The sequence below is a fragment of the Ambystoma mexicanum genome, chromosome 6p (assembly GCF_040938575.1).
Source record: "Ambystoma mexicanum isolate Mex_15411 chromosome 6p, UKY_AmexF1_1, whole genome shotgun sequence".
Classification (NCBI taxonomy): domain Eukaryota; kingdom Metazoa; phylum Chordata; class Amphibia; order Caudata; family Ambystomatidae; genus Ambystoma; species Ambystoma mexicanum.
The window spans coordinates 1,307,824,674-1,307,852,190 of NC_090935.1; the positions used below are offsets into that span (position 1 = coordinate 1,307,824,674).

Genomic DNA, 27,517 nt, shown 5'->3' on the forward strand with positions numbered 1-27,517 from the left:
CGCTTTACACACAGAGTTGCCAGAGAAACGTAGCTGTCTAGAGGGAGAGTATTTACTGAGATAAAGTTGAAGATAGTGTGGTGCCTGGGCGCAGACAGCCTTGTGGATGATGCAGAGGTATTTGAATTTAATCTGTGCAGCGACCGGGAGCCAGTGAAGACTTTTTAGTGTAGGAGAGATGCGGCCCCTGGCTTAAGGCCAAGGATAATGATAATAAAGATAAATCTTGCTGCCCTATTCTGGATTAGCTGGAGGGGTTTCAGAGTGGATGATGGTAGAAGTAGGCGGAGGCTGTTGCAGAAGTCCAGTCTAAAGAGGACCAGGGTTTGAGCCACATTGAGCCTCTCCGGGAAAGTGAAAAAAGGTGAGAGAAGGAAGAGCTGAAAGTGGGACTTCTTGGCAATGTCCGGAGTGTGAAGGATGAAGGAGAGAGACTGAGTTGAAGGTGACTTCAAGGTTTCTGGCTTCAGTTGAAGGCGCAGGCGGAGAGCCCAAGGAGGAAGGCCAAAGTGAGGGGAAGGAGGAGGGAGCATGGGTCCCGGTGGGAAGGATCTCAGTTAACAGGCATTGGGGCAGGAGGTGCACCACAAGTCGATGGCAAAGAGGCAGTCGGGGATGATGAAGGGTGAAGAGCGTCAGCAGGGAGTCTGAAAAGAGCTGTGTGTCTGTGTAACACTGGAAGTTGGAGGAAAAAGAGGCGTGCAAGGAGAGCAAGGTTGATGTTGAAGCCAGCGGGAGAGTATAGAGCCCTGGGGGAAATGGTTGGAGAGGGAAGTAGGAGAGGAAAAGGGGCCCAGGATGAGTTGGGAAGAGCAGTTAGTGAGGATTGGCCTTCAGGTTGGGCAGCCATTACCAGAATTGGCAGATGTTTGTATGGGTGGCTATGATTCACTGTGACTCAACATCATGCAAATTTACTGATTTGTATCTTTTTTTGCGCCACTCTTATTTTTCTCCGTTTTGTTTCTTTTTTCAACTTTTCCATGTTCTTTGCCCAGCCTTCACTTCTCTAAGTAAATCATCCTTTTTCTTTCACCACCTCTTACTCTGAACCTTCTCCTGCCCCCTCATATCCTTCCCTTCTCAATTTGCTTTCTCTTCAGTATGATTTAGCTTTTTTTGTTTCTTTTTCTGGGTGTGCCAATGGTCTTGCATCACTCAAGGACGGCAAGACTCATTCAGAGTTCAGGTTCAGATGCTCTACATCTTAAGTTCAATACTATACTATGGTTCTAATCAAATGCATCACTCATCTAGTTAACCTTTCCCTTTGACAGGTGATTGTTCCTCAAGGGCTTGCAAAGAATTGCTATTGTTTGGGATGGTAGATAAACAAGGTTGCGCTGTCTGCATGTCGGAAGGTGTGTGGGGGAATATTGAAACAGGCCAGTTAGTGCAGGCTTCTGTCCTTTGCCCCTGCTCAATTAGGGTGTTCATTAGGTAAACAGTACAGAGAGTAATTCACATCTGCCTTTGCATGTCCCTTTCTCGTTTTAAGCCCTTGTAGCTGCCTTTTACACCAATAGAAATGGCCCTGCACAAGAAAAACAGTTGAATGACAAACCTGTGAGTAAGCATATGACCGATTCCAAAGACAATGCTCAAACTACTTGAATTGTAGCATAGCTGACACACTGCCATAGTGTCTGAAACAAATTAAGCAGATGAACCAAGAACTGAGCATTGGAAAAACTGAACCTTGTAAAAAGGCAGAAGAAACATGGCTGCTGCATACAGATGGAAATAGTGCAGTGATCAAACTAAACATATATCCTTATGTTCTGAATCATCTGCAAGTCAATAGAGCTTATGTGGTGACTTCATTTACTGAGCCAGTGCAAAAGATAACTCTACCAACAAAAGGGCAGATGACGTAATCTAAATCGTGAAATTCCAAGGGATTGATCTAGAAATCGGCTGCATTGACAAATTAACATTGTGACAGCTTAACCGGTTTGTCTGGGACACCATAGATTTACTGACTAGACTCAGCAAAATCAATTGGCAATCCAACCTCGTTTCTTTAGGTAACACAGTACTTCTGACCTCTTTAAAACATGAATTTGGGATTATGGCTATGAAAACCATTTTGGTTACACATTCAACATCTTTTCTGCAGCATCCTGAAACACTTTATTAGGTGAATATCCCCCAAACTATCCAGATTGATTGAGAATTTGTAATGCATATAACCCGGGGATTCAAACCGGGTAACAGGTTAAGAAAAGAGATGTTCAAATCTTTATGAAAAGTTTAAAGAGTTTAGTGAGCAAAGGTGAAGTAGAAGATTTACACAGACCGGGGCCCAGCACAGAGAACAGCCATACCCTCTGGTTGTGCAACGGAAGGAGGAGGGATGTTCAACAACTGTAAATGTCAAGCGAAGGGGCCACGCTAGATGTTACTGTTGAATTTTCTGAGTCAGGTACTACAGTGCCAGACTGTGAATGCACTTAAAAATTAGACCAAGTATCTTGAAGGTAATACATTGCTGCATAGGCAACCAATGCAGGGTATGTCTGATGGCAGATATTGACGAAATCATAGTGAGTTTGAATGTAAGCCAGACAGCTGGGTTTTTTAGTGATTTTTTAGATGACTCAACAGATTATTTGGTTATTGCGCCTTCAAAGCATAGACATAGTCTAAATGTGAGTTTACCAAAGTACCAACCACCACCTCATTGGGCTGTCTGTGGATGGTAGGACAGAATGCATCTCTGCATCCGGAGACAAAAAACGAGGATCTTACAACTTCATTAACTTGGTGGGTTTAGCTCAGTTTTTGAGTCCCAATTTACATCAAGGTTTTTGACCTTATTTGAAAACTATATTGCCAGGCTGAACAGAGCAGGTAGGCAAAGTGTATCTCAAATGGTTCTTTCGTAGGTGTTTAGGCACCATGAGCATGACCTTGGTCATGGAGGGATTTAGTTGGAGTTTATTGGTGTCCAGCCATAGTTTAATTCCATCAAGCCAAGACTGGAGTAGGGACAAACTCTCCCGAGGACCAGAAACCTTAAATTGTGTAGCATCCACAACATGTGAAACTGAATGTCGAAGTGGTGGATGATGGTCATCAAGGGCAGAACATAAATGTTAAACATGTGAGGTGGAAGAGAGGAGCCATAAGGTACCTCACAAGTAATCTGAGAGGCCGACATAAAAGGGCAAATCTTAACTCAAGGCATAAAATAAGCAGTGTTGCAGAGAAATTTGCTATGCAATTCTGTAGGTTTGCTAATTAAATTGGCACTTGTATAGCAAAGTTAGCTATTTGTTACCCTGTTCAATGAAAGCACAGCTCACCCTGCATTTCTCTCTTGCGTTCAAAAATCTTTCCACCAGCTTTTCTCAGTTCACTGCAAGTTCAAAGTGGCTAATGGAGAGAGAGTACAGCAGTATCACCCCCTTCACTCATGTGCCAAAAGGCCTGTGTGGAAGTGCTAGGCACATTTTATTTTTCAAATAATTGCAAACCAGAAATAATCAGGATAATGTTATTAAGCTAACTGTATCCTGTCTGCCAAAGACCAGTATGTTAGTTTTTTTAAAAATGCTTTCAATTACTTTTCTAAAAATATAATAGGTTATGTAATGCATAATTACAGTATTGCTACTGTAAAACTCTGCATTGTCTGCATGCTTTACAGTGAAGTGTATGTAAATTTGTGTCCATTAGATTTCATTTTGTTGGGGAAGATGCATCATGTTGACGAGTGAAGACTTTTGAAAATGTACATGACCACTCGGCCAAATGCTTTGATAGCAAACCTAGTCCTGTGGCCTACTGGTTACATACAGCTTTCAACTGGTGGTCAACCCATGAGCTGATCCCATACTCTTGGACATTCTATCTTACCAGGTTGGTTTATACCCGCTACCCTGAAAGTGAGATAGCCGCAAACTACAATATTCTGCCTAGTTTGCCCAGTTCTCTGCCTATGCCATCCACTCTGCTTAGTCTTTTACATAATGAATACACAAATCTAACTCGATATTTACTTAAAGTAGTGATAAATAGTTTCAGCCAGTCTGTACATCTACATACATACCTACTTCAAAACTGTACACTGTAGTTGGTTTACAGAGCTCACTTTGCTCTATGATTATGGTTGCATTATATATTTGCACCTGCAGTAGAGACAGCTTGCCAAACCGTTTTAAGCGTCTTTCTATCATATTCATTATTTGTGGCCATTCATGCAGCTAACCTTTTTACAGACACTCATGCAGGGTTTGCAAAGCATTTTTGCCCACTTGCATAGTCGATTAGATTTTAAGAAGGGCCAGTACCATTTGCTGGGGATGTTGCAAACCTTTATTTAACCTTTACTTTATTTGCAGTAAATGTCAAATAAAGGTTTCACTGTGCATGACCGGCCTTTGGGTGCATGGCCAGCCTGTGGGTGACACTAGTGTGCCAAACTAAAGTGGATTTGTGGTCTCATGCACCATTTTACAGAATGAATTTGCAAGGCCCGACTTATCTCACTAATGTCTTACTTCAGCTTTATACAAAACTGTGGTATTGTTGCTCATTTTATATCTTGGGTACAAGTATCTTCTGGTGGCATTAAAAACAAAATTGCTAATCAAATGGGTTTGTTTGTTTATCAAGAAAAATGTAATTAGCAAACTCTGCTGATCAATTTTTGAAAACTAATTTATGCCTTGCAACTGCCTGTGACCTTCCGGGAAGAAAACTCTGAAACCATTCCAGAGAGGTAGGCAGGTCTAACATGAGCAACAAAGACAGGTGACCTAAGTTAGAATCATACAATTCGCCATCCCAAACAGAGACCAGAGTGGTTTCCATGCCATGTTTTGAGCCGAAGCCGGTTGAAAGGAGTCAGCATCTGATTATTCTCCATGACCACCTCAAATTGTTGCATCACTGTTTTGTCAAGAATCGTGGCCATCCAAGGAAAGCTGGCTAGGAGGTTGATAGTTCTTCAGGATACACAGAGGATTTCTTTAAGAGGAGTAAGGAGGGTGGTTTTTAGTGCTTAAGGAACAATCCCACGAAGAGACAGGTTAAGTAGTTGAGTGATGTATTTGGTCAAAACCATGGAATGAGATTGCGCTACTAGAGCAAGTAGAGTAGCTGAGCTGGAACAACCATGTTTAAGCTTTTTCAGTAGAGGAGGCACTTCCTTAAAGGTAAAAGAACGTCTAGGCTATCAAGCATCCTTAGATTCTGATGGGGAAACCAGTGTCTCTGCACTTTGTAAACTTTCTTGCATCTTTGGATCTGATTAATTTAAAAAAATCATTAAACTAATTTGCTAATTGGAATGATGTTTGACTTTCTAAAATATACAAGGATGTTTGACAGAGTTCTGTGGGCTTGTTGATGGCTGAATCAGGTTGTGTAGGAAGGTAGTTTTTCCGTCATTCCTTTTCTGTACATAAGCCTACTAAAAACCTCAACAATCTGCATGAACCTCAAACCGCACGCACTTCACTACAACAACGAAACAAACCACACATAGCCCCGGCCAACAGCATATGGCGACTACCAACCGAAATATAAATTTACGCTCAGCGAATGCTGTCAACTGAACTGAAGCTGCCGATAACACATCACAGCTCCCTTGCTTTCTCCCGCTCAGTCCTACTAATTACCCCCTCCTAACCTCTGCCCTTACTTTACATATCCGCAGGGCACCAAGAAACCACAAAGGTGGCAACAGTGCACGGTATTATTATTTATTTATTTATTATTTATTAAATTTATATAGCGCGCAGGCAGCCCAGGGGCATTGTGGCACTGTTACTTGCAAGGAAGACTTAGTTACAATGTGAGCAGGTTGTGCCTTGGGTTACAGTAAGGCAGTGACCTGTGATCAGATATATCACATAATACATCATACAATACAATTATGAGGGCTAGGCCATGTAATTGTTAGATGAACAGGGTCGTTTTCAGGGTTTTCCGAAAGGCTGTCAGTGAGGGTTCAGAGCGCAGGGAGCTAGGGAGGGTGTTCCAGTGTACGGCAGCGAGGTACGGGAAACTGGAGCCCCCTGCTTAGTCCTTTTTACCCTGGGTACTGAGAGCATGCTGGCATAGGGTGATCTAGTGGGTCTTGTGGAGGAGACCAGGTGGATCCTCTGCGAAAGGTACATTGGGGCGGCAAGATGGACACATTTGTGGGTGATGCTTAGAGCTTTGAATAGGATCCTCTCCTTTATGGGGAGCCAGTGGGAAGCTTTTCTGGCAGCGGTGATGTGCTCTCTCTTGGCAATGCCTTGTGCAGCGCGTAGGGCACTGTTCTGTATTACTTGGAGCTTCTCAAGATTTTTGTTGGAGGTCCCAAGGAAAAGAATATTGCAGTAATCAAGTCGTGAGCCGGTTATGGCCCTGGCTATGTTAGTGCAGGTGTCTTTTGACAGATAAGGTCTGATTGCGTTAAGGAGTTTTGCATGGTAAGCGGCCGAGGAGGCAATGGCGTTTACTTGTCTGGTCATGGATAGATTGGAGTCTAAGTAGACACCTAGTGTTTTTACCGTGTCAAGTACTGGGATCGTGATTGAGTCAATGGTGAAATGGCTGAACTGAGCGTCAAGTTTCTTGATGGTGTCAGGGGAGCCTACGAGTAGGAGCTCAGTTTTGTCAGAGTTAAGGCAGAGGCCGTTGATAGCCATCCACATTTGAATTGTTGTTGAGGGTAGCAGAGTCCGTGTCATAGTCGCCTGTCAGAGTGAGAAGGATCTGTGTGTCGTCGGCGTAGTTGGTGTAAGAGATGCCCATGGCGTCAAGGATGAGGAAGAGGGGGCGGGTGAAGATGTTGTAGAGGGTGGGGGAGAGGCAGGAGCCTTGGGGCACCCCACATAGCATGATAGAGGGTGATGCAGTGGCTAGGTCAGAGAAGACCTGCATGGTCCTGCCTTGGAGGAAGGAGGTGATCAATGTAATGGCTTCTTGAGAGAAGTTGGCTGTGGAGGAGAGGTGGTGGCAGAGGATGTCGTGGTCTACAAGATCAAAAGCTGCCGACAGACCCAGGAGAAGGAGCAAGACAGGTTTGCCTTGGTCCCTTGCGTCGTCCATTTGGTTTTTTAGGTCGAGTAGGGCGGTCTCTGTCCCATGCCTAGGGCGAAAGCCGGATTGTCTCAGTCCAAGGAGGTTCTGTTCTTCGAGGAAGTGCTGGACCTGCAGGTAGGCTGCTTTGTCTAGAATCTTGAGGAGGAAAGGGACAGTGGTGATGGGGCGGTAGTTATTAGGGGAGGTGGGGTCAAGTGTGGGTTTCTTTATGAGGGGTCGGACCCATGCTTCCTTTAGGCAGGCGGGGACTCTCCCAGTGGTGAAGGAGGCGTTGACGAAGGCTGTTAGAAAAGGGGCCAAGGTGTCTGCGCAGTCTTTGATGATGGAGGCAGGACAGGGGTCGCCTTTGCAATTGGAGGGTTTTATGTTTTTCATAATGTTGATCATGTCGTTTTCTTGGACGGTTTTAAACAAGAAGGTGGGTGGGGCCTCAGTGGGTGATGGGGGCAGTGGTGGTGGGGAGGGTGTAGTGTGGGTGGAGAGTGTTAGTTTGGTGTTCAAGATTTTGGCTTGGAGAGAGCTGATCTTATTGCGCATGGCTGTTTGGATGTTGTCACACCATTCTTTGTCCTTAGTGAAGTTTTGGGGGGTGGGTGTGGGGTTCTCAAGTTCCCTGAAAATGGCGAACATTTCCTTGGTGTTCGACTTGGCCTCAGCAATTCACTCTTCGAAGGATTTAGCTTTGGCTTTAATGATGGCTTTCTTGTAATTAATTGCAAGGGATTTGAAGTTGAGTTTGTCTTTCTCATCCCGGGATGTTTGCCAAAGAGCTAATGCTGCCCGTTTGTCGGAGCGTAGTTTTAGAAGGTCTTGGGTGAACCACGCATTAGCGTGTCTAGTGGGTTTGGTTTTCCGAAGTTTAAGTGGGGCGATGGTATTGATTGCTGCTGTGATGGCCGTATCATAATTTTTTGCCAGAGTTTCCGGGTCGTTGGAGAATGGGGCTGTGAAGGCAGGTCCCTGTAAGAAGGGTAGGAGTCTTTCTTTGGTCAGTTGACGGGCACTCCTTGTAAGGGCAGGAGGCAAGGGAGGAGGGGGGTGGGATGTGGTTGTAGTGGTGGGGATGTTAAAGGTGATGGTGTGGTGGTCGGACCATGGGGTGGGGGTGTTGTCCGTGACTGTGATGGGGCAATTGTGGTGGGCGATCCAGTCTAGTGATCTGCCTAGGGCGTGTGTGGGGTTGTTGATGGTGTTGACGAATCCTAGGGTGGCTAGAACTGTGTCAAGTGTTTGGCTGTAGGCTTTGGCGTCATTCAGGCCAAGGTTGATGTCTCCAAGGAGAATGGCTTTGGATGACTTTTTGAGGTTGTCCGCCAGGAGGTGGGTGATGGAGGCCTGGAAGTCTCCTAGGGGGCCTGGTGGTTGATAGATGAGGTGTAGGGTGATGGTGCATTGGTGCGAGATGGTGAGTTTTAATTGAAGGTAGTCACTGTTATTGTTGATAGTTTTGTCAGCCCTTCTGATGGTGATTGAGTCTTTGGCTATGAGTGCGACACCGCCTCCAGTGGTCATGCGATCTTGTCTCGTGATGGCATAGCCAGGTGGGAGAGCGAGGGATAGGGCGGGGCCTGAGGCTTCATGTAGCCAAGTTTCGGTGACCATTAGAAGATCTAGATCTAGGGTGGTAATAAGGTCGTGGATGTCTAGTGCATGCGCATTGATGGAGCGGGCGTTGATGAGGGCACATTTGAGGTGCGGTTCAGGGGTGACATCGATGGTCGGGGGTGGCCTATCCGAACCGGTGGGAGGCATGTTTCCTGGGGTCATAGACACAGATAAAGTGGCATTTGCATCATTAGGTAGCAAGGCAGTGGTAGAAGAATTGCAAATAGCGGTAATTTCATTCAAACGTGTGAGTGACACATTAACAAGAGTCTTAGACATTGTATCCAATGCAAATGGCTCACGGTGGTGCTTGATAAGTGGGGTCAGCTTCGTTGTGTGGATTAGTTTGTGGTATAGATGCAGTACTGGGGAGGTGGCCTTTCGGTTAGTTGTAGGTAAGGTTCTTGACTCTAGTCGTGCATTGCGTGCACTTGTGGGGATGGGCAGAGTGACCAATACGCTAGGTAGAGTACGTGTGCGTAGACGGTCTCGCCTTTTTGCGAGTGTGTGGGGTAGTTCCGGAGTGCGGGACTCCTTACCTTGTGATTCCAGCAAGAGTCCGTGGTAAACGGCAGACTTCGAGCAGCGAAGAGCTGCAAAGAGGAGTGCAGGCCTTCTCCTCTGGCCTTCTCCTTGCGGCTTCGCCTGGCGGTGAGCCCCGTCTCTCTTTATGGTGGGGGGGGTGGAGCCGGCAGGGCGGGAAGCCGTATGAGGCTGCGGGCTGCGGGCGGGAAGCGGCGTCCTTTCGGCGCCAAATTCAAAAGATGCTTTGTCGGTGCCCATGCCTTCCAAGGCGGGGGCCTTCGCGATCTGCGCGAGATCAGCTGGCGCTCCGAAAAGCAGATGGAATTCTGCTGCCAGCTGATCGAGCACAGCTGATGGGGGCACTCGCAGCGGAGCTGCAAAGAGGAGTGCAGGCCTTGTCCTCTGGCCTTCTCCTTGCGGCTTCGCCTGGCGGTGAGCCCCGTCTCTCTTTATGGTGGGGGGGGGTGGAGCCGGCAGGGCGGGAAGCCGTATGAGGCTGCGGGCTGCGGGCGGGAAGCGGCGTCGTTTCGGCGCCAAATTCAAAAGATGCTTTGTCGGTGCCCATGCCTTCCAAGGCGGGGGCCTTCGCGATGTGCGCGAGATCAGCTGGCGCTCCGAAAAGCAGATGGAATTCTGCTGCCAGCTGATCGAGCACAGCTGATGGAGGCACTCGCAGCGGAGCTGCAAAGAGGAGTGCAGGGCTTGTCCTCTGGCCTTCTCCTTGCGGCTTGTAGAAGTATAAGAACCTATAACATAACAAGCGCTTCCCACACTTCTAGAAGACACTACTCATCTATCCTATCATTTATGCTTTTATCCATAGCACCACTGCAGTCGGCAACTCTGTTTATGGGATGCCTTTGTAGTCCATATGGCTGTCCAGGGAGGGGTATTCCTAAAGTGCCCCAGAGTGTCCCTTGTTGAGATTTCCCACCCTCTGTCTATTACAAGCTGCTGGTAGCTTTTTTCTTGTTACTAGGTTTCATTTTTGTGGCCAGTTTTCTCCCTGAGCAGGGGCAAAATGACTTTCTGATATTCAGGTCCTGTGACTAGGTGACTGTTTGTTGCCCTTCTAGTGTAGTTCTCAAGGCTGTGGATATGAGCTCTAACTTGAACTCATAAAGGAAGCCTAGCTGAATGGGAATGTATTCTGACTGGATGATTGTCTGCCAGACGGTTACAGGTCATTTGGTCGAGAAAAGAAAAAGGTCGACAGGACAAATGGTCGACGCAATTTGGTCGAAAGACAAATGGTCGAATTCTTTTCGACCAAATTGTGTCGACCATTTGTCTGTCGACCAATTGTCTGTCGACCAAATGACCGGACAGCCTGCCAGACAGGTACGTCTACAAACCAGTGTGTCCACACTGATGAGATACTGACCTCTTCTGAATGAGAGGCTGCCACATATTTGTCTGGTGCTTGTGGATTTAAATGGGTTGGTATCTTCCCCAGTCATGTTTATTATATTTGTTTTAATGTGTACCTGTGGCAACTAAAACTATTACCTGAAACAGCTCTGGTGTACCTGTAAGAACACTTCACTGAGGATCCTTTTGAAGCAACTTGCTGGGCGACTCGTCCTTCTGCAAGGTGAAGCTCTGCTACTCCATCTCCAGGGTGGGAACAGTCCTACTGTTTAACCCTGTAACCCCTGAAGCCCTTAGCTGTGTGCATCACCATCCAAGAAGTGGGAGCACTGTTTAGGTTGGAGACTGAACGGAATTGCATTTGTTGTTAGAAAGTGCTCCATGTATAGACTCATCGGGCTGGTCTCTACTGTCGTTTCTTCAAAGAAGAACTGTTGACTTTATTGGAGTGGGGTAGCATTGTTGTCTTGCAGCTGCCACATCCAGTCTTAAGTCACCTCTTGGGGCGGGGGTGGGGTAAGGAGGGGTACACCAAACTTCACTGTTCGTCCCATTCTTCTGTTGTCACGGTTCTGGCAGCAACATGGAGCAGTCTCAGCGACCTGTGCAAGCTACTTTGCTAGATTCCTGTCTGCACCCTTGTCCGTTAGTCTAATGTAACACCCACCTCCAACCCATACTACAACATGTACCACAGGTTCCTCCGATTTGATGTTTTGCTCTTCCTGCTGGCCTGGTCTTGCTGTCGGCCCATCATTTGACATGACCCGGGATGAACCCCTGAAAATGGGGAAATATTCTACCACTTTCATTGTCTTCAGCACACATTGGAGGCCTAGGAACCCTATACAATCTGTCACCCAACTCCATACATCACGAAGAGTGCCTGCTAACGAGACATCATCACTTACTAACTACACCCATGATGCACTCATCACAGACCTCATAAGAGGTTATTCCTCAACCAGTGTTGCCAGTACCATTCCCTACTAACCACTGTTACGCTGCCCCACATCTGTGGGAGTGCCTCACCAAGTAGAACCAATGTTTATTCTGTCCCTTACTCCAGTTTCTCATCTGGTTATCCCAGCACTGTTTACTATAGCAATATGTTACACCACAGCCAGTTGCTCTGGTACCTGCTTCTTGATGCCTTCCAGTGGCCACTGCATCATTAAATACTTATCACCTCAATTAGACACAGCATTGACTGACACGACTGGGGGGACAATGATGCCCAGGATGAGGATGGAAGGTGTTATAGTCTGTGTTCCACAAACAGGTAATGGGCATTATGAAGTAATTGGACCTCCTGGAGCTGACTCCCATGGAATCTAGGATTCTGTCTAAAATAAAGAAGTCCATTAAAAAATGATCTGCTGAAGGAGTCGTGCAAATTCTGGGAAGCTCCTGTGCCAGTGGCCCTGCAGATAAGACTTGATGCCAAATTCAGATTGGATTGGCTTCCCACCCTACAGCTCAGTCAGTGCTAGTGCCTGTGACTATGTAGCTCAGTGCCCCTTCTCTTGATCTTCAATCTCGTCTAATAGGACCCCTACAGCAAAGGGAGCCATAGAGACTATGGGAAGGGAAGTGTACTCCAATAGCTCACTGCATCTGAGGCAGAAGAATGCTGAGGCTACCCTAGCAGCAAACAACTTGCACCTGAGAAAGAAGTTTGAGTTCTCCTTTCACCCTAGAGGGCAAGCGAGAGCAATTCCTCTCAGGTGTTGCTGAGGCCAAACTCTTGGGTATGGACCTGCTGTAGGGAGCAGCAAGAGCGTTGCAGAGGGTTTAGCCGCCAATTTTGATTAGAGCATACCATTAGTTAAGTATGCTATTCTATTCTGGTAGAATATTGGTGTTAATTAAGTCACCTGTGGCCCATATTTTTCATTAGATATTGAGACATTAAGCTTCTAGACTATATGTGAATAAATAACATACTAGTTCATAGTCTCATTCATAAGGCTTATACATGAGTTTTATTTCATGTTTCTCAGCATGTTGATTGTGAGACAGTCAAGGTAATTCATACCAACATATCTGAGGTGAATAGCAAAGTTGGAGCATACGTCTCAAATTAATATTAAGCCAAACATTTTCAGGAAAACAGAAAAAACATGACTTGACAATTAGTAAATTATACAGGGTACACTAAAAACCCACAACAACTGTGTTGCAATTTTGAACATCAATATCAGCAGATATAGGAGGTCAAACAGCATAGTTAATAGTGCTGTAGCGAAAGAGAAAGGAGAGAACGTAGGGAATGCAGGAGTAACTGTCCTTTTTAGAAAAAGAGTAACCCTGTCTGATAAGGATTGCACTGTGGTGTAATGTTGACCAATCATTGGTCTGTCGGGAAAAGAACTTACCAGGATTGAAGTTAAACAGGCTGGTGGAGTGCCTAGTCCTCAGATGTTTGGGCTTCCAGATGTGGTGCCTTCTTCTGGGCCTCAGGATTGAGTCTCCCTGGTGCTTAGGTCCGGGATGTGGAGGGATGGGGAAGGAGCAAGTCAACAGTAGAAGCTGTTGGTGGAGGAGAGCCCGATGTAGTCGGCAGGTGTCAGTCTCTTGCTGCTAGTGACTCATGGAGGTGGGCTGGACAAAATAGCAGTCTTCAATTCACAACTTATGATGCTTGTAGGTCCTAGTGGTTTAGTATAATAAGACACGGCTCCGCTGTGAGGGGATATCAGCGTGGCTGTAGCTCGTGGTGCGGTAAGGCAAAAAAGCTCAACACCACATGGGGTGCTGTAAAGTAGTTGCTCCGCAGTCTGCAGTGTAGACACCAATGTTACATATCTTGGCAGAAGCAACAGCGTCTTCCTAACGCTGAAACTCGTGGTAAGCTTTGGAGAGTGTAGTCCAGAGCTGGAGAGTGTGGTCCAGAGCAGCGTCACTGGTAGGGGGCAGCAAGCACCTAGACACAACCTCAGGGTCCAGATTAAGCATGCACAGATGGGCATGGTTCAAGTGTACTAATCTGTTCCTTGTGGCTCAGGCGAGGATAAAGTAGCTCATGTTCCAGTTGTTCAATGTCTCAGCAGATAAATAACTCCTGAAGGAGGACAAAACCTGCTAATGGAAAAATCCTAGTCTACCAACTAGTCCAGGCCCAGGGCTTCCTTGACCGGTAGTTCTCATCGGTCAAGGACATTCTCAGACTTAAGAGGATTCCAATCGAGACCAGGAGAACAGCGACAGAAGCTCCTTGGCCGCCACTTCCTCCTTTCTTTCCATCACGTAAAGAGCAATGCACAAGCAAATGCTTCTTCCCCTTCCTCAGCACCAACCTGATGCCAAGAAGTGATGGTTCATGTGTGGGAAAAGATAACAAGGTATCCCTGGACCTTATCGGTGACAAAGAGGGGCTCGCGTCTTCCACTGTTCCCAACACGTCTCCCCCTCCAACGCCTCCCTGCTTCTCCCCCAGCAGCTAACTCCTTGTGGAAGTTAGGAAGCTTCTACCCTTGAGCCATAGAAGTGATGCCCGTGCATAAAAAGGGGAAGGGATTTTATTTCATTTTCTTGCAATCCCAAAGGAAAGAATTAGACCTGTGGGTCATCCTCGACCTCTCTGATTTTTTTTTTTTACCCCTTTTTCCTGTGGGAAAAGTTCAAATTTGGCACACCTGCACACATCCTGTAAGCCCTGCAAGAGGGGAGTTCGCTGTGTGCAATACATCTTGGGGATGTCTCTAGGCACCTCCCCACCGAAGGTTCCGCAGATTTGCTTCCCCTACTGCTCACCAGAAGAGGGTCCTTCCTTTCAGCCTCAATTCACGTCCGGTCCCTCTCCAAGCCCTCCCCCTGGTCTACATGAAGATTCAGCTGTTGTAGCTCATATCAGGGAAGGGTTAACTTGTGTGTATATATCCTTACCTGGACAACTGGCTGATACAGTGACAGGCTCTGGAGACATCCCCTTCCCTTGAAGAATCCTGGATTGAATCCACTCCTTGTAGAATTTCTCCCTCTTACTGAGCCAGACTATCACCTTGATAGGGTCCCGATGGGACATGGCCCAGGCGATCGTGTTCCCTGCTCAGGTTGGCTTCCAATGAGAAACTAGTGACCGCCGTTCTTGTATCGGATATCCTACCAGAGGCTGCTGGGGCTTATGGCCTCTTTTGTCCTGGCTGTCTCTAATGCAAGGCCTTCTGAGGAATATCTATCAGCATCTAGTTGAGCACTGGAAACCGGGTATTTATCCTAATCGGCTCTGGTGCTGTTCTTCCCCCCCACCCCCCTTTCCCTTCCAGCTCCCCAGTCTTAGATTGCATTTGAGATTTGACTTGATGAACCAACTCACTTAATCTGTCAGGAGTTCCTTTTTCACAAGATGACCGATAATGTTCCATTTCATGCCTCACTAGTGAGTTGGGAGTTTGCATTCTAACATTTAACAGCAAGGTTTTCACTCAACAAGCATGGAGGTACAAAATGCCCTTCCACCTGCCCCTGATCCCCCCCATACAGGTTAGGCCAGGAGTTGTGGTTATGGATCATTAGACATCCCCCCCCAATCTCTCTGTTAGCCTCCCATCTCTTGGGAGAGCCTAACAGGGCAGCAGAAACTCCCTCCAAATGCACACATGCTCCAAAGGAGTGTGAGCTTTCTCAATCTCTGGTGGGTCGGATCTTTTGAAGCTTTGGGGGACCTTTGGTGGATCTGTTTGCTTCAAGGTTCAGCAGAAAGTGCTCTCTGTATACCTCTTGGGCATCGGAAGGACTGATTATTTGGGAAATAACTTTCTCCTGAGATCAGACATACAGTTCCCTTGTGTTCCGCCAACCTCTCTCACACCCGCTTCTGTCGAGTGTTTACAAACCTACTGCAGCCGGTGGGAGGGGGTCAACATAGTCCATTTGGCTGAGCAGGTTCTGGTATTCTGACCTTCAAATGTTGGTCATACTTCATCATCCGTTGCAGCTCAGGTCGAACCTTTTCATGCTGGAGTTGGGGGGAGGGTTCTCAACCAATTTCCCACTTATGACATGTGAATGATTCGAGAAACATGCAGACCTTGAGGGCAGCCTGTTAATCTTCGCAAGATCCCAGTATGCCAGTTAATGCACCAAGTTTTGCCATTTGTGTGCGGACGAGGGTGGGAACAGTCTTTCTGTGTAAACTCCTTCAGATCGCAGTTGGCTGAGTCAGGCCTTAATACAGACTCCTGTAGGACCTATCTTTCAGTAATCTGTGCCTTCCTATAAAAAGTTGAAGCAGATGGTTCCATTTCAAACCCAATTAATAAACATTTTGGAGTGTTGGTGTGGTTTTACCCTTGCAGAGGGATCCCGCAGCCATCACTGGATCATAATGTTTTAAAAACTCTGATGTGCGAACTCTGTGCCCATGGCCTGAACGGATGGTAGTCTTAAGACTTGGAAGACCGTATGCCTTATTGCTGTCATCTCAGCCTCGATGATTGGCTAACTGCGGGTGCTCTTTGGGTGTTCTCCGTCTTTGAGACAAGGTGGTCCTGTAAACTGTAATGAATCGGGAGAAAGACTCTGATACGAGGGCATTGGGTTGATTGCTATAGACTTTAATAAAAGTAATAAGAGGGTTGGAGAAAGACCAATCATGTGCTATCGTTATGAGGGGTTTCCCTCCTGCAACGAAATTAAAGGATGTCAATGTCAGAATTCCAAAAGCAGTCTTTTGTCCAAAATCCTAATCTAACCCTTACATTCTGAACCTACGTTAACGTGAAAAGGGATATAGTCTTTCAACTGTGGTGCTCTTCAGAGTTCCAACCCAAATTTCCAAAAGGGTGCAAAAAGAAACAATCAAGTTGCACAATCCTCAGTAGGGGGGTTAAGGGGGGGTGAATTCCCTTCCCTTGAGTTTCTCAGATAGTTTATACTTTTCACAATTTTACAATACTCAGGAGGGGCTTCCCTTGTCCTGAGTTTCTTAGGCACTTTAGAATTCACATTCAGAATTCTTCCAAGGGGGTCTCCTTACCCTGAGTTCCTCAGATAGTTTACACTTTTCATAACACTCAGGAGGTGCTTCCCTTCCCCTTAGTTTCCTAGACACTTTACACTTTTAAAACACAATGGTTCAAGGGGGGGTGCTTCTTCCCTTGATTTCTTTCTCTCAGTAGACAACTTTCCAATCCAGGGGATTTCACACTTGAGGGGTTTCTCTCACTCTCCTTTATTTTTATAAAACTTCACAATCACCGATTTCTTTCTCAAAGATATGTACCTTTCCAGTCATGGGGATATGGCTCCCTTGCCCTGGATCTCTCACACACAAGGGATTCTGTTGCTCCTTGTCTTTACAAAACTATCCAAGGTTCCAGATAGTGGGTATGGTTGCCTTCCCCTGGAGTTTCCACAATCAAGATGCTGCCTTTCCTCTTCCCAAGTCTCACAGTTCATTTACAATTTGGTGCGGTTCACAGACCCACAATCACATTGCCTGGTACTCTCCTGACATGGCTATCACAATATTCACTTTTTATTTGGGTGTGGGTACTCTCCACACGTTGCCTGGTGTACTCTGAGCCAAACAGTTGTATGATAAGGCGGTCCTAGCAGGACGTAGTCTTGGGGTCTTCAACACCTATACATCTATTTTATTTCGTAACACATTCAGCGTGCCTGCTACCTTGCTCAGGTTCGCTTTACCAATGTCAGTCTATCTTCGTTGCGCAGTACGCTGTGAAGCGCCTCAGTGTCCCACTTCCCTCGCCTAGGCTCACAGGTCTCCTGTGGTTGCCTTGGCATTCTCTGCGGTCTTCGCTGTGGTCTCTGCTCTCTCCAGCAGGGAACCTTCCTCTGCTGTTGGCGTCCCGTCTGCCCTCTGGTACCCGCTTCAGCTTGGTCTCTTCTCCGCAGCCTCTCCTGGTGCAGGCTCCTGGGCGGTGTACCTTTTTGTCCTCCAAGCTTCTTGTGACGGCGCCGGTAGGGATTCTCCTGTTCTCTACTGCTGTTGCCTCCTCCCTCGCTTCCCGACCCGAGTCTGGATATAGTGAATCTCCATCATCCTCGCAGTGCCAGCATTTTAAATGTCCTGGCGCTCATCGGATTCATCCAACCACTGGAACGCATCTCTAGTTCAATGCTCAGCATTACTCTGCTCTTCCTCGTCTGTCTTTCCGTTGAGTGAATGGGCGAAAGCCTTAAGGTCAGTGCGAACTGGATGAACTAGATCTGTCACAATATGCCATACAAGATTGGGAATGCATGGGGTTGGTGTCATAGCCTGAGTGGAAAGAGGGATACCAAGTTCCTGCTAGTTGGTGTTTATTTGTTGTTTATTTATTTGGTATGGCGCTCAAAACCCAGAGGTAACAGGGCGCAACAGAGAGCAGGAAGGTAGGATTACATAAAAACGTAGTTGCAGGATAAAGCACACATGAAAAAGAGGCTTAGCATTACATTGCAGGAATGTGCATATATACATATAGTTAATACATTGCTTACATATTTACATATTTAGTGCTGTGCATAGAGACAGTACGGTTGAACTTACATTTTTACATATTTAATGCTGTGCATAGGAGCCCAGTTTGAGCAAAGGCATGGGCAGGTGAGATGGCAGGGTTAGTCATGGGGATCTTTAGACAGCAGCCAGGTGAGGATGTTTCGCCTGAAGTTATAGTAGGATTGTTCTGTCCTAACGTTGAGTGGGAGGCGTTCCAATGTTGGGCTGCCAAGACAGGGAAGTTACTGCCGCCGGTTTTCTTTTGTCTGAAATTGGGTACCTGCAGGCAGTAGGAGTTAATCAATCTGGTGGGGCGGGTGGAGGTTTTTTTCTTTATTCTGGATGCGCGATGGGGAGGGGGCTGCGTTGTTTAAGCATTTGAAAGTGAGTGATCCCGTTTTGAGAGAGATGCGGTCAGATTTTCAGCCATTTGTGTTCTCTCCTTTTGTTGGAAATGTGTTCCTTGGAAGGGTAGGTTAAGGGCTGTTCTGAGAGCGTTATTTTGTAGTGTCTGTAGTTTGTTGGTTATGTATTTGTTGGCTCCTAGGTACATGGCATTACAATAGTCAAGTCTGTATAGTATTAGGGCATTGGCAATGATGATGCAGCTAGCCTGGGTGAGGAAGGCTCTACTTGCCCTGATTAGCTTGCGTGTGTAGGCGGTAGAGGATGCTAGTGAGTTGACTTGTTTTTTTAGTGACATGGTTGCATCAAGGTGAAAGCCTAGCTTTTTCACTGTTTTGGCCACTGGGATGGTGTTGCCATCAATGTTGAAGGCCTTATAATTGGAGCTGAGTTTTTTTAGATTAGTGTTGGATCTGAGGAGCAGGATTTCGGTTTTCTCATCCTTCAGGCATAAGCCGTGTGTGGCCATCCATGCCTGAATGATGAGATATATTTTGTTTACCAAGGCCGTATCTGAGTCGAAGTTGCCTGAAAGTGGTATGAGGATCTGGGTGTCATCTGCATAATTAGTATATGAGACACCCAGTCTGTCCAACTTGTCAAATAGGGGCTTGGTAAAAATGTTGTAGAGGGTGGGAGAGACGCAGGAACCCTGGGGTACCCCGCAAGTTATTTTGATGGGGTCTGCTGAGGCTAGGGTAGAGAAGACCCTCATGGTTCGATTGTCCAAGAATGATTGGATCCAGGCTATGGCCTCTTTCGAGAAGTGGGCAGCTGAGGCCAGGTGTTCGCACAGGACTGCGTGATCCACTAGGTCGAACGCTGCCGACAGGTCGAGGAGGAGTAGCATGGCGGTGTTCCCTTTGTCGTTGATCTCATTGATCTGGGTTTTAAGATCAATTAGGGCTGTCTTAGTACTGTGCTATGGTCTGAAGCCCGATTGGCGGGTGCCTAATAGTTTGTGAGTTTCAAGATATTGCTGAATTTGTAGGTATGCTACTCTGTCTATTATCTTTAACAGGAAAGGCACCGTGGTGATGGGCCTGTAATTGGTGGGAATAGCAGGGTCTAGGGTTTGCTTCTTGAGGCGAGGCAAGACCCAAGATTCTTTGAGGTTGCTTGGTATGGTGTTGGAAGAGAAGGATGCGTTAATCAGCTTGGTTATAAGGGGGATAGGTCCCTGGCAGCATCCTTGATTATCTGGGGAGGGCAGTTGTCGCCTTTGCAGTTAGATGGTTTAAGTGAGGCTATAACTCTCTCTGTTTCTGGGATAGATATTTTGGTGAACCTGAAGAGATTCTGAGCTGGAGGGTTGGTTGTTTTGGCGTGGTTGCTGGGAGATGCTTCATTGATGGTGAGGGAGTCTTTTTTTTTTTTTAGTGCGATTTTAGTTTGGAGAGTTTTGATTTTATTAGTTAGGGGGTTTTGGACGCTGGTGCACCATGCTTTGTCCTTGATTATATTGTCTGGTGGGGGTATGGGGGATTCTAGTTCCCTTAGTATGGCAATAAGTTCTCTGGTGTTGGAGCTAGATTTTTCGATTCCTTCATTGAAGAGATTCTTTTTTGTGAGTAGAATTTCTTTTTTATAGTTGTTTGCAAAAAGTTGTGATTTGTTCTCTTCAGTGGGGGAATTGCGCCATTGGGTTTCAAGTTTCCTTTTGTGCAATCTAAGTTCTTTCAGATGTGGGGTGAACCAGGTGTTCAGATGGACTTGTTGTTTACTCTTTTGCAGTTTAAGAGGGGCAATGATGTCTAGACCTTTCTTTATGGCATTGTTGTAATTTTCTACTAAACACTCTGGATTTAGGTTGTCGGGAAGATCATTGAGGGTTGGCAGTAGTAGTGGTAGGAGGTTGTCTGGGGTTATATTTTTTTTTTGCTCTAGTGGGCAGTGGTGGTGCCATGATGTTTTCTTTGACTTCTTTATTGAGAGATAAAGTGAAGTCAATGAGGTGATGGTCTGCCCAGTGTTGGGGAGCGGTTTTGGTGATGACGGTATCGCAGTTCAGGGTGGCGATCCAGTCCAGGGTCCTACCTTTATTATGGGTGGGGGTGAGCACTCTTTGGATTAGGCCGTGTTCATCTAGCATGTTGGCTATGGCTTGTGCTGATTTGTCATCAGGGTCGCCTAGCAATAATATTTGGGAGGTGTCTTTTATATTGTTAGCTAGGAGGCTGGATAGGTCTGCTTCGAATGAGCCAATGGGGCCAGGTGGCCTATATATTAGATAAATGGTTAAGGCGAGACAGTTGGAGATAGGCAGTTTGGCTATTAGGAGCTCGCAGGATTTGAGAGGTGCTTGAGACAGTGTTCTTAGCTCGAGGTTTGTTTTAGCTATGATGGCTAGGCCACCTCCTCTATTGTTGGGCCTGTCCGTTCTGATTATTTGGTAATTTTCTGGAATGGCTATTGAAAGTGCTGGGCCTGCTGCTTCGTGCAGCCATGATTCAGTGATTGCTAGGAGGTCGAGATTGTTTGAGGATAAGGTGTCTGCTATTTCTGTGGCGTGGGCCACTAGCGATCTCGCGTTGATCTAGGCTCCGGATATAATGGTAGAGTTGGGTGTGTCCTGGATTGTTAAAGGGATGAGTTTGGGTTGGGTGGAGTTGTAGCAGGGTGTGGTTTGGTTCGGGCGGGTATTAGTGTTGCGAGGTGGGTCTCTTGTTATGGTAGATAGGCTCGTAGAGGCGGGGTAGTCTGGCTCGTAGTCTGGTGTTTCTTTCTAAGGTTGGGCAAGGTGCATTTTCTGCAGGGTACATAGTTATGGCAGCAGTAAAGATGGCAAGGTGTAGTAAGGGTATGAGGAGGTATGGTAGGGTGGCTGTTTGGCTCTTACGAAGGTACATTGTACGATTTGGATCTGGGATCAGCGACAGTAGTGTGGATCGAATATTGTATAGCGGGGCTATTCTGGCTGTAGCGGTAGTAGAAGGGAGCGGCAACTAACGTCAGGTAAGGTCTAGTGGTGATTGTGGCAGCAGCAGTTAGGTGCAAACTAGTATAAGGCAATATCAGGTAAGGCACAACAATTGGTATAATGCCGGCAGTGTTTTAGATTCAGAGGCCTAAGACCTTGGAGAGTTCTCAGTGGAAGGGGTTCACCTAAATTAGAAATCATGCTCAGGCTAAAAGTGGCATGTGCAAACAGATGCAGTTAGACAAAGGATTCACCTAAAATTAGAGATCACACTTAGGCTAAAATTGTGAATAGATGCAATTAGACAAAGGGTTCACCTAAATTAGAGGTCACACTCAGGCTAAAAGATGGCATGTGCAAACTTCACAGTAAAGGCGAGCGAGTGACAACACAATCAATGTAATCTGTTAGCGACCATAGGGCACAACACAAATCAAATGTGGTCTATTAGCGACCATAGGGCACAACACAAATCAAATGTGGTCTATTAGCGACCATAGGGCACAACACAATCAAGGTAGTCATATAGTGGGGTAGCATTCAAGGGTTCCGAGTCATGCTTAAAGCTATAGAGCTAGGGTGGTATGTGTGAGACCAGTAGTAGTGTGTCAGAGAGCGAGTCTATAAGGCACGAGCTGGCAAATTGGGGTGTTACAATTACAATTGTACAATTACAATAGGTACAATTACCGTTTCTACTACATGTGGCAGTAGAAAACAGGCTAGATGCCGTTTGCTAGTGAGGGCCCATGTGGGTGCCCAACCACTATAGGAATGAGAAGAAACAGGCATGCTTCCGAAATTTGGAGTACAACTAGGGGAGGCCTATGGCCTACCTTACATCTGGCAGGGCCTGCGGCCATCGATCCTAGATCCTGCTACTCCTACAGTGGATGGCGGGATCTCCTACTCCTCTAGACTTCAGTTGAGACGTTGGCACAGAGAACATACTTCGAGTATGAGGACGGGCAGAGTAGTGCGCTCCAGCGCGCAAACATGGGGCAAACAGGGGTCTTTGTATGGGCCTTAGTTGTGAGGCTGGCGTTTCCGCCTGCCGGCGGAAGTGGAGCGGTAAAAATAAGCTTCTGTTGCTCAGCAGCGAAGTCACGCAGCCAGAGCCTCGCTCTGATGCCGCAATGCACCTGCCATTACGGAGTCAGGCGGAAGAATCTGCCAAGCTCAGGTGATTCACTCGATGCGGTGCGCTTCGGTTTCGGGTGGAAATAACGGCGTGCGGCTGCTGCAGTTGGATGTAGGGGTGCTCAAGGCGCATACCTATATAATACTGATGAAAAGACCTCACCCTTGAGGATTTGTGTGTGACGGGGCAATCCGGTGCACAGCTGATCCGTGTGTAGTTGGAGCCGCTCCTGGGCTCTTGAGAGGCTGGGGCTCCTGCCCTCCTCTGTGGTGTGCTGCAGCGATGATGAGTCTCCTTCCCTCTCAATATGGTCTTCTCTCAGGCAGCCACCCCCAGGTTCGTGATCAAGTAGCAGCTGTCCTTCCCTGACCACATGGGAAGGGTTTCCCCGAGAGAGTGATGACATTGTGAGATTCGGCACAAAACCCACTCTAATTTTCTGCCGAAAAATGTAGACTTCCACATGAACCAGAGTATTTGTAAACCGAACTTCTCTAATCCAACTTCTGATCCTTCGATAATTTGGATATCTCTAAAGTTTTACATGGAGAAAGCTTCACGGATTAGGTCAACGGAACGTCTGTCACCTACGGCACACAGACCCCCGGTGCGGCAGCTTCTAAGACGACGATTCCTAGATTGGTGGTGGACTGGATCCTAAAGACATGTACATGGAATAGCCTCTCACTACCAAAGGCCCTTAAAGTGCATTGGTTGAGAGCAGAAGTGCCATCTGTGGTGTTCAGAGGCACATTCCTCTTGACTGCGACATGGGTGAACCCTTCTGCAAGCTCAATACTTGGTTACCAAGGCAAGATCAGATACATCAGATGTATCATTTGAACAGTCCGGACTTCAAAACATCTTTGGCTGACATGTGGGTATTAGTTTGTTCATAGGTATGTGCTCACTGGTTCTCATACATAGCAGTATATATCCAATGAGGAAATATACAAACTAAATTGTTTTTATTTGCCAACCTCCTAAACTGGGTATTACCGTTTTGTAAGAAAGGGGACGGGACTTGGGAGTAAGAAAATACTACTCACTGTAGTGACTACTGTACTCTAGCTCATGGTTCCTTTTCCTCTATGCAGCCCACCCGCCATCGTCTTAGTGGCATAGCAGTCGGGGATTGCTAGCCCCGCTGACTCCTACCGGCAACACCCAGCATCCTTTTTTCCGCACTGACGGGACTGGATGCTTTCACTGCACATGCATATTTTTAGTCTCTGCACCTGTTTTCACTTTACATTTTTTCTAATTAATTTGCCTTCCGGCAACACCAGATCAGTTTTATGACGGGCGTTACTAGTTTTTCCACCTGTGCCTCGTGCCACAGGCATTTTGCGGTGGCGGATACCCACGTGCGTTGATTAGCGTCTAGACCCAACCATCGGTGGGTAGCATGTTCTTCTTGCTTTGCCCTTTCTGTTCCACGTGCCTCCGCCCAGCAACATCAAGGAATTTGTGTGTCTGCAGTCATCGAAGCAGGTAAGTCAGGCACCCTGTGCAAGCAGGAGGGACAGTAGAACTGTTGCGGTTAGCCAACGCGCTACCGGAGTCCTCTTTGAGGCCGTTTTGGCTGCTACTGGTGCTTGCACCAAGGTCATGTCTACTGTGACCGGGAGTTCAGCGAGGCCATCCAGACTTCTACCAGTGGTAACACTTACTGCCCTCTGAGGTCTATTATTGGGTCTTCCATACCGGAGGTGATGCCTCAGCATCATAAGCCTACCAGAGCCAAAGGCCCTGAGGGTCTTCGACCATCCAGAAGTTCCTCTGAGGGTTTAGCTACTGGGATACACCCAGAGGGCCTTCAAAGGTCTTGTAAAAATAAGAGCTCCACATTGAGCACAGCTCCCTGTATCACTACGTTGCCTCAGATTGCAGATTCTTCAGACATTGACTTGTGGGGCACTTTCACAACCTTCTAGTACACAGACCACTTTCTTTCCTCAAAACAGCAACTAAGGAGCACAGAAAAGAAGAACCTCCTGCAGCATCAAACCTCCTGCAGCATCAGTGTCCCGAGTGGCAGAGGATAATCCTGAGGTATCTTCATCAGATTCTATTCATATGGTGACCTTGGTGCCTCATTGTTAGTACAGTTTTTCTGAAGTCCAACTAAGGGCTTAGCAAAACCATGCAACTGAGACAGTGCAAGACTCCACTCTTAGTGTAAAGCTGTACCACCGGAGTATATGGTAGCGTACGCAGAGCAGCCAGGCTCATTTTAGGAGGGAGAGAGGACTGTAGGAAAGTACATAGAACCTGTAGTATACCAAGGATTCAATAGAAACACAACCAGAAGTATTATTTAAAACAATAAAGGTTTATTATAAATACAAATAGGCCAAGTCTTGGGGTAAGTACTGGTCATAGTCATAAACACAATTATAAAAACACACTACTATGCTTTAAAGTACACAGACCAAAGTATAGACCTTTTTCGGAAAACTAACAGTTCTAGGCAAGCCAGACCTTATCAACCCCATTTAGTATAGGGCACACCTATTCTTGGGGAGTAAAACCAGTAGTTATATTTTTGATTACTTTACAGTAAGTTAAGGGTAGTAGACCCTGTCTGTCATACAGTGACACTCGGCAAAGAAATCACATAATCAACCAACCCTGGTAACAGGATATTTTTCTGAATAGTGGTCCCCATATTCAAGGAACAGTATATACCTGTGACTACATTTATAATAACAGCTATACTAGGTGAGTAAGGCCTTTTGGTGTAATATACAATTAGTTGCTTTTCAGCTCAGTGGAACACAGACTAAGATAAGCAAGAACTCTTTACACTAATTTAGGATTGCACCAGGCAGACCAAGGTCAGCTACACCTACAGAAAATGTTTTAGGAATGGCACACAGATATTCTAGTCAGGCAAAACCTAATGTTGTAATTTACTATTACAGATGTTTTTCAGGTCAGTGGGACACAAACTAAGATAAGCAATAACTCTCTAACTTATTTTAGGATGGCGCACAGCTATTCAAGATAAATAAAACCCCTATACTTTTTAAAGGAGCTACCAGCAACTTAAAGGTAAGTATAACCTAAGGCAGACTTATCTAGACAGGCTAACAGTAAGTCAGAGGAAGCAGGACCCAATTGGGGGACCCATACATTTATATACTAACCGGAATAATATAGTGAAGCCAACAGCATTACCTTTGGGGAAGAGGCATAACCAATTCACAGGTGAGTAAAATAAGCTTACATATACTTTTCAGACTGGCACAACACACATTTGAGGCAAGTAAGACATTTTTTAACTCTTCACTCTGTTAGTCACCAACTAACAATTTCACAAGTAAGTACACTTTTAACCGCTTGTTCTTTTCAAGATAGAACCCTTTACTTATCCAGTCCTTCCCAAGTCTATTGCAGGAGTTCAGTCAGGGGCAGAAGAGGGACCCTGGTGTCCTAGGTGCCAGCTGTAGGCAGGGTGAGATAGGGTTCTGTCGCAGCAAATGTCACAGGTCCTGTTCAAACAAGTAAGTAGTTCACTTTAAAGTTAGGTAGGGTCCATGCACTTCAAAGACACCACCCTCGAGGATTGCAGCAGTGGGCCTGGGTGAACTGGATGTGGACTCCCAATCACAGAAAACGCCCCAAACGCTTTACAGACATTACACAGGCTCAAGGTAAGTAAATACCCCAGCCAAAACAGTACCTCTGCATGGAAGAATAGTTGCAGCAGGGGAGACTTCAGGATCTGCAGCCAAAAGCCTGGTAGATGGATTCCTTTGTCATGAAGACGGAAGACGGGACTTTGGAAGGGATTTTGCAGCCAGGATCAACTAGGAAGGCTCTAGGCAAGAGGTTCTTTGCATGGTTCATTCCGCACAGAAGAAGCTGTTGCAACTGGGCCGAATTCAGGATATGCAGCCAAAAACCTGGTCGTTGAATTCCTTGTCATGACACTGGAAGGGATTTTGCAGCAGTGATCAACAGGTAAGGCTACAGGCAAGTTTCATCGCGGCTGCATGCAGCTCTGTGGTTTTGGCACCCTTTTTTGGAGCCAGAAGACTGAATATCGCTGATTGTATTTGCCTCGCTAATCTGGTCCAGCACTCTGAAGGGACATCAAGGACTGGAATCACGTCTCTGGAGGTCCAGCAGGATGTCACCAAAGGTCCAGCTCGATTCGGAAGACTCTGCACTGCACAATGGCTCAAGGTGTTAGGAGATTGAAGCCCTGCAAAGTCGCAGCACGACGTAGGATGGCTCAAAATGCAGTCTCTAGTGGAGCTCACCAGTCTCTGGGTTGTTGTTTTCGGAGTTCCCAGGTCGCTTGGAAGGAAGGGTAACAGCAGGCTTTGGTTACACAACAGTCTCTGCCTTGACAGACAGTCTGGAGCCTGGGCGGGCTTGACTGTGGTCTCCCGCTGAAGATCAAAACGACACAAAGGAATTTCCCACCGTGGAGGGCAGGGGAAAGACCAAGAAGCACAACAATGGGGCCATTTTGGTAAGTAGTGCTCTGAAATTAGCCTGCAGTAAAGGTGCACCTAATTTGCAAAATGGTTCACTGCCACCAGCCATTTAAGGTAAGCTTGTCCCTGAAACATATTTGTTACAGAGCTAAAGAGAAGGGGGACACATTGCATCTCCCCAGCACTCCACATAAGGTGGGGTGTGCTGATTTCACCTAACAAGATATAGAAGGGATAGAAATATTATATCTACCCTTAGGAACTGTAGTTCTCAATGTTAGCCAGAGAAAGTAAAAGGGGAGCCCCACAGGGCAACCCTGTAACAATAAAAGGGTATATACTGAAAGTTGGCAGAGGATAAAATTAAAAGGACACCATGAAGAGTCTTAAAAATGGCACCCATAAAGAGTAAAAGGATCGGAGTGTGGAAAAAGGTTCTTACTCACTGAGGTATATGGCAGGGGCGTTGCTGGGGGGGGGCTAAGGGGGCTATAGCCCCTTATCATTTGGTTGTAGCCCCGAATAGAATCTCGGGAGCTACAGCCAAAAGTCTAGCTAGCCCCCAGTCCCGACAGTTCCGACGTAGCCCCGGGTCTTTTCCAGAC

General features: G+C 46.5%; 1 protein-coding gene across 3 annotated transcripts in view; it reads left to right on the forward strand.

The window, feature by feature from the left end:
- Positions 1 to 27,517, forward strand: part of LOC138510365 (perilipin-2-like) — a 559,070-nt gene that overhangs the window by 350,043 nt on the left and 181,510 nt on the right. The window lies entirely within an intron of this gene.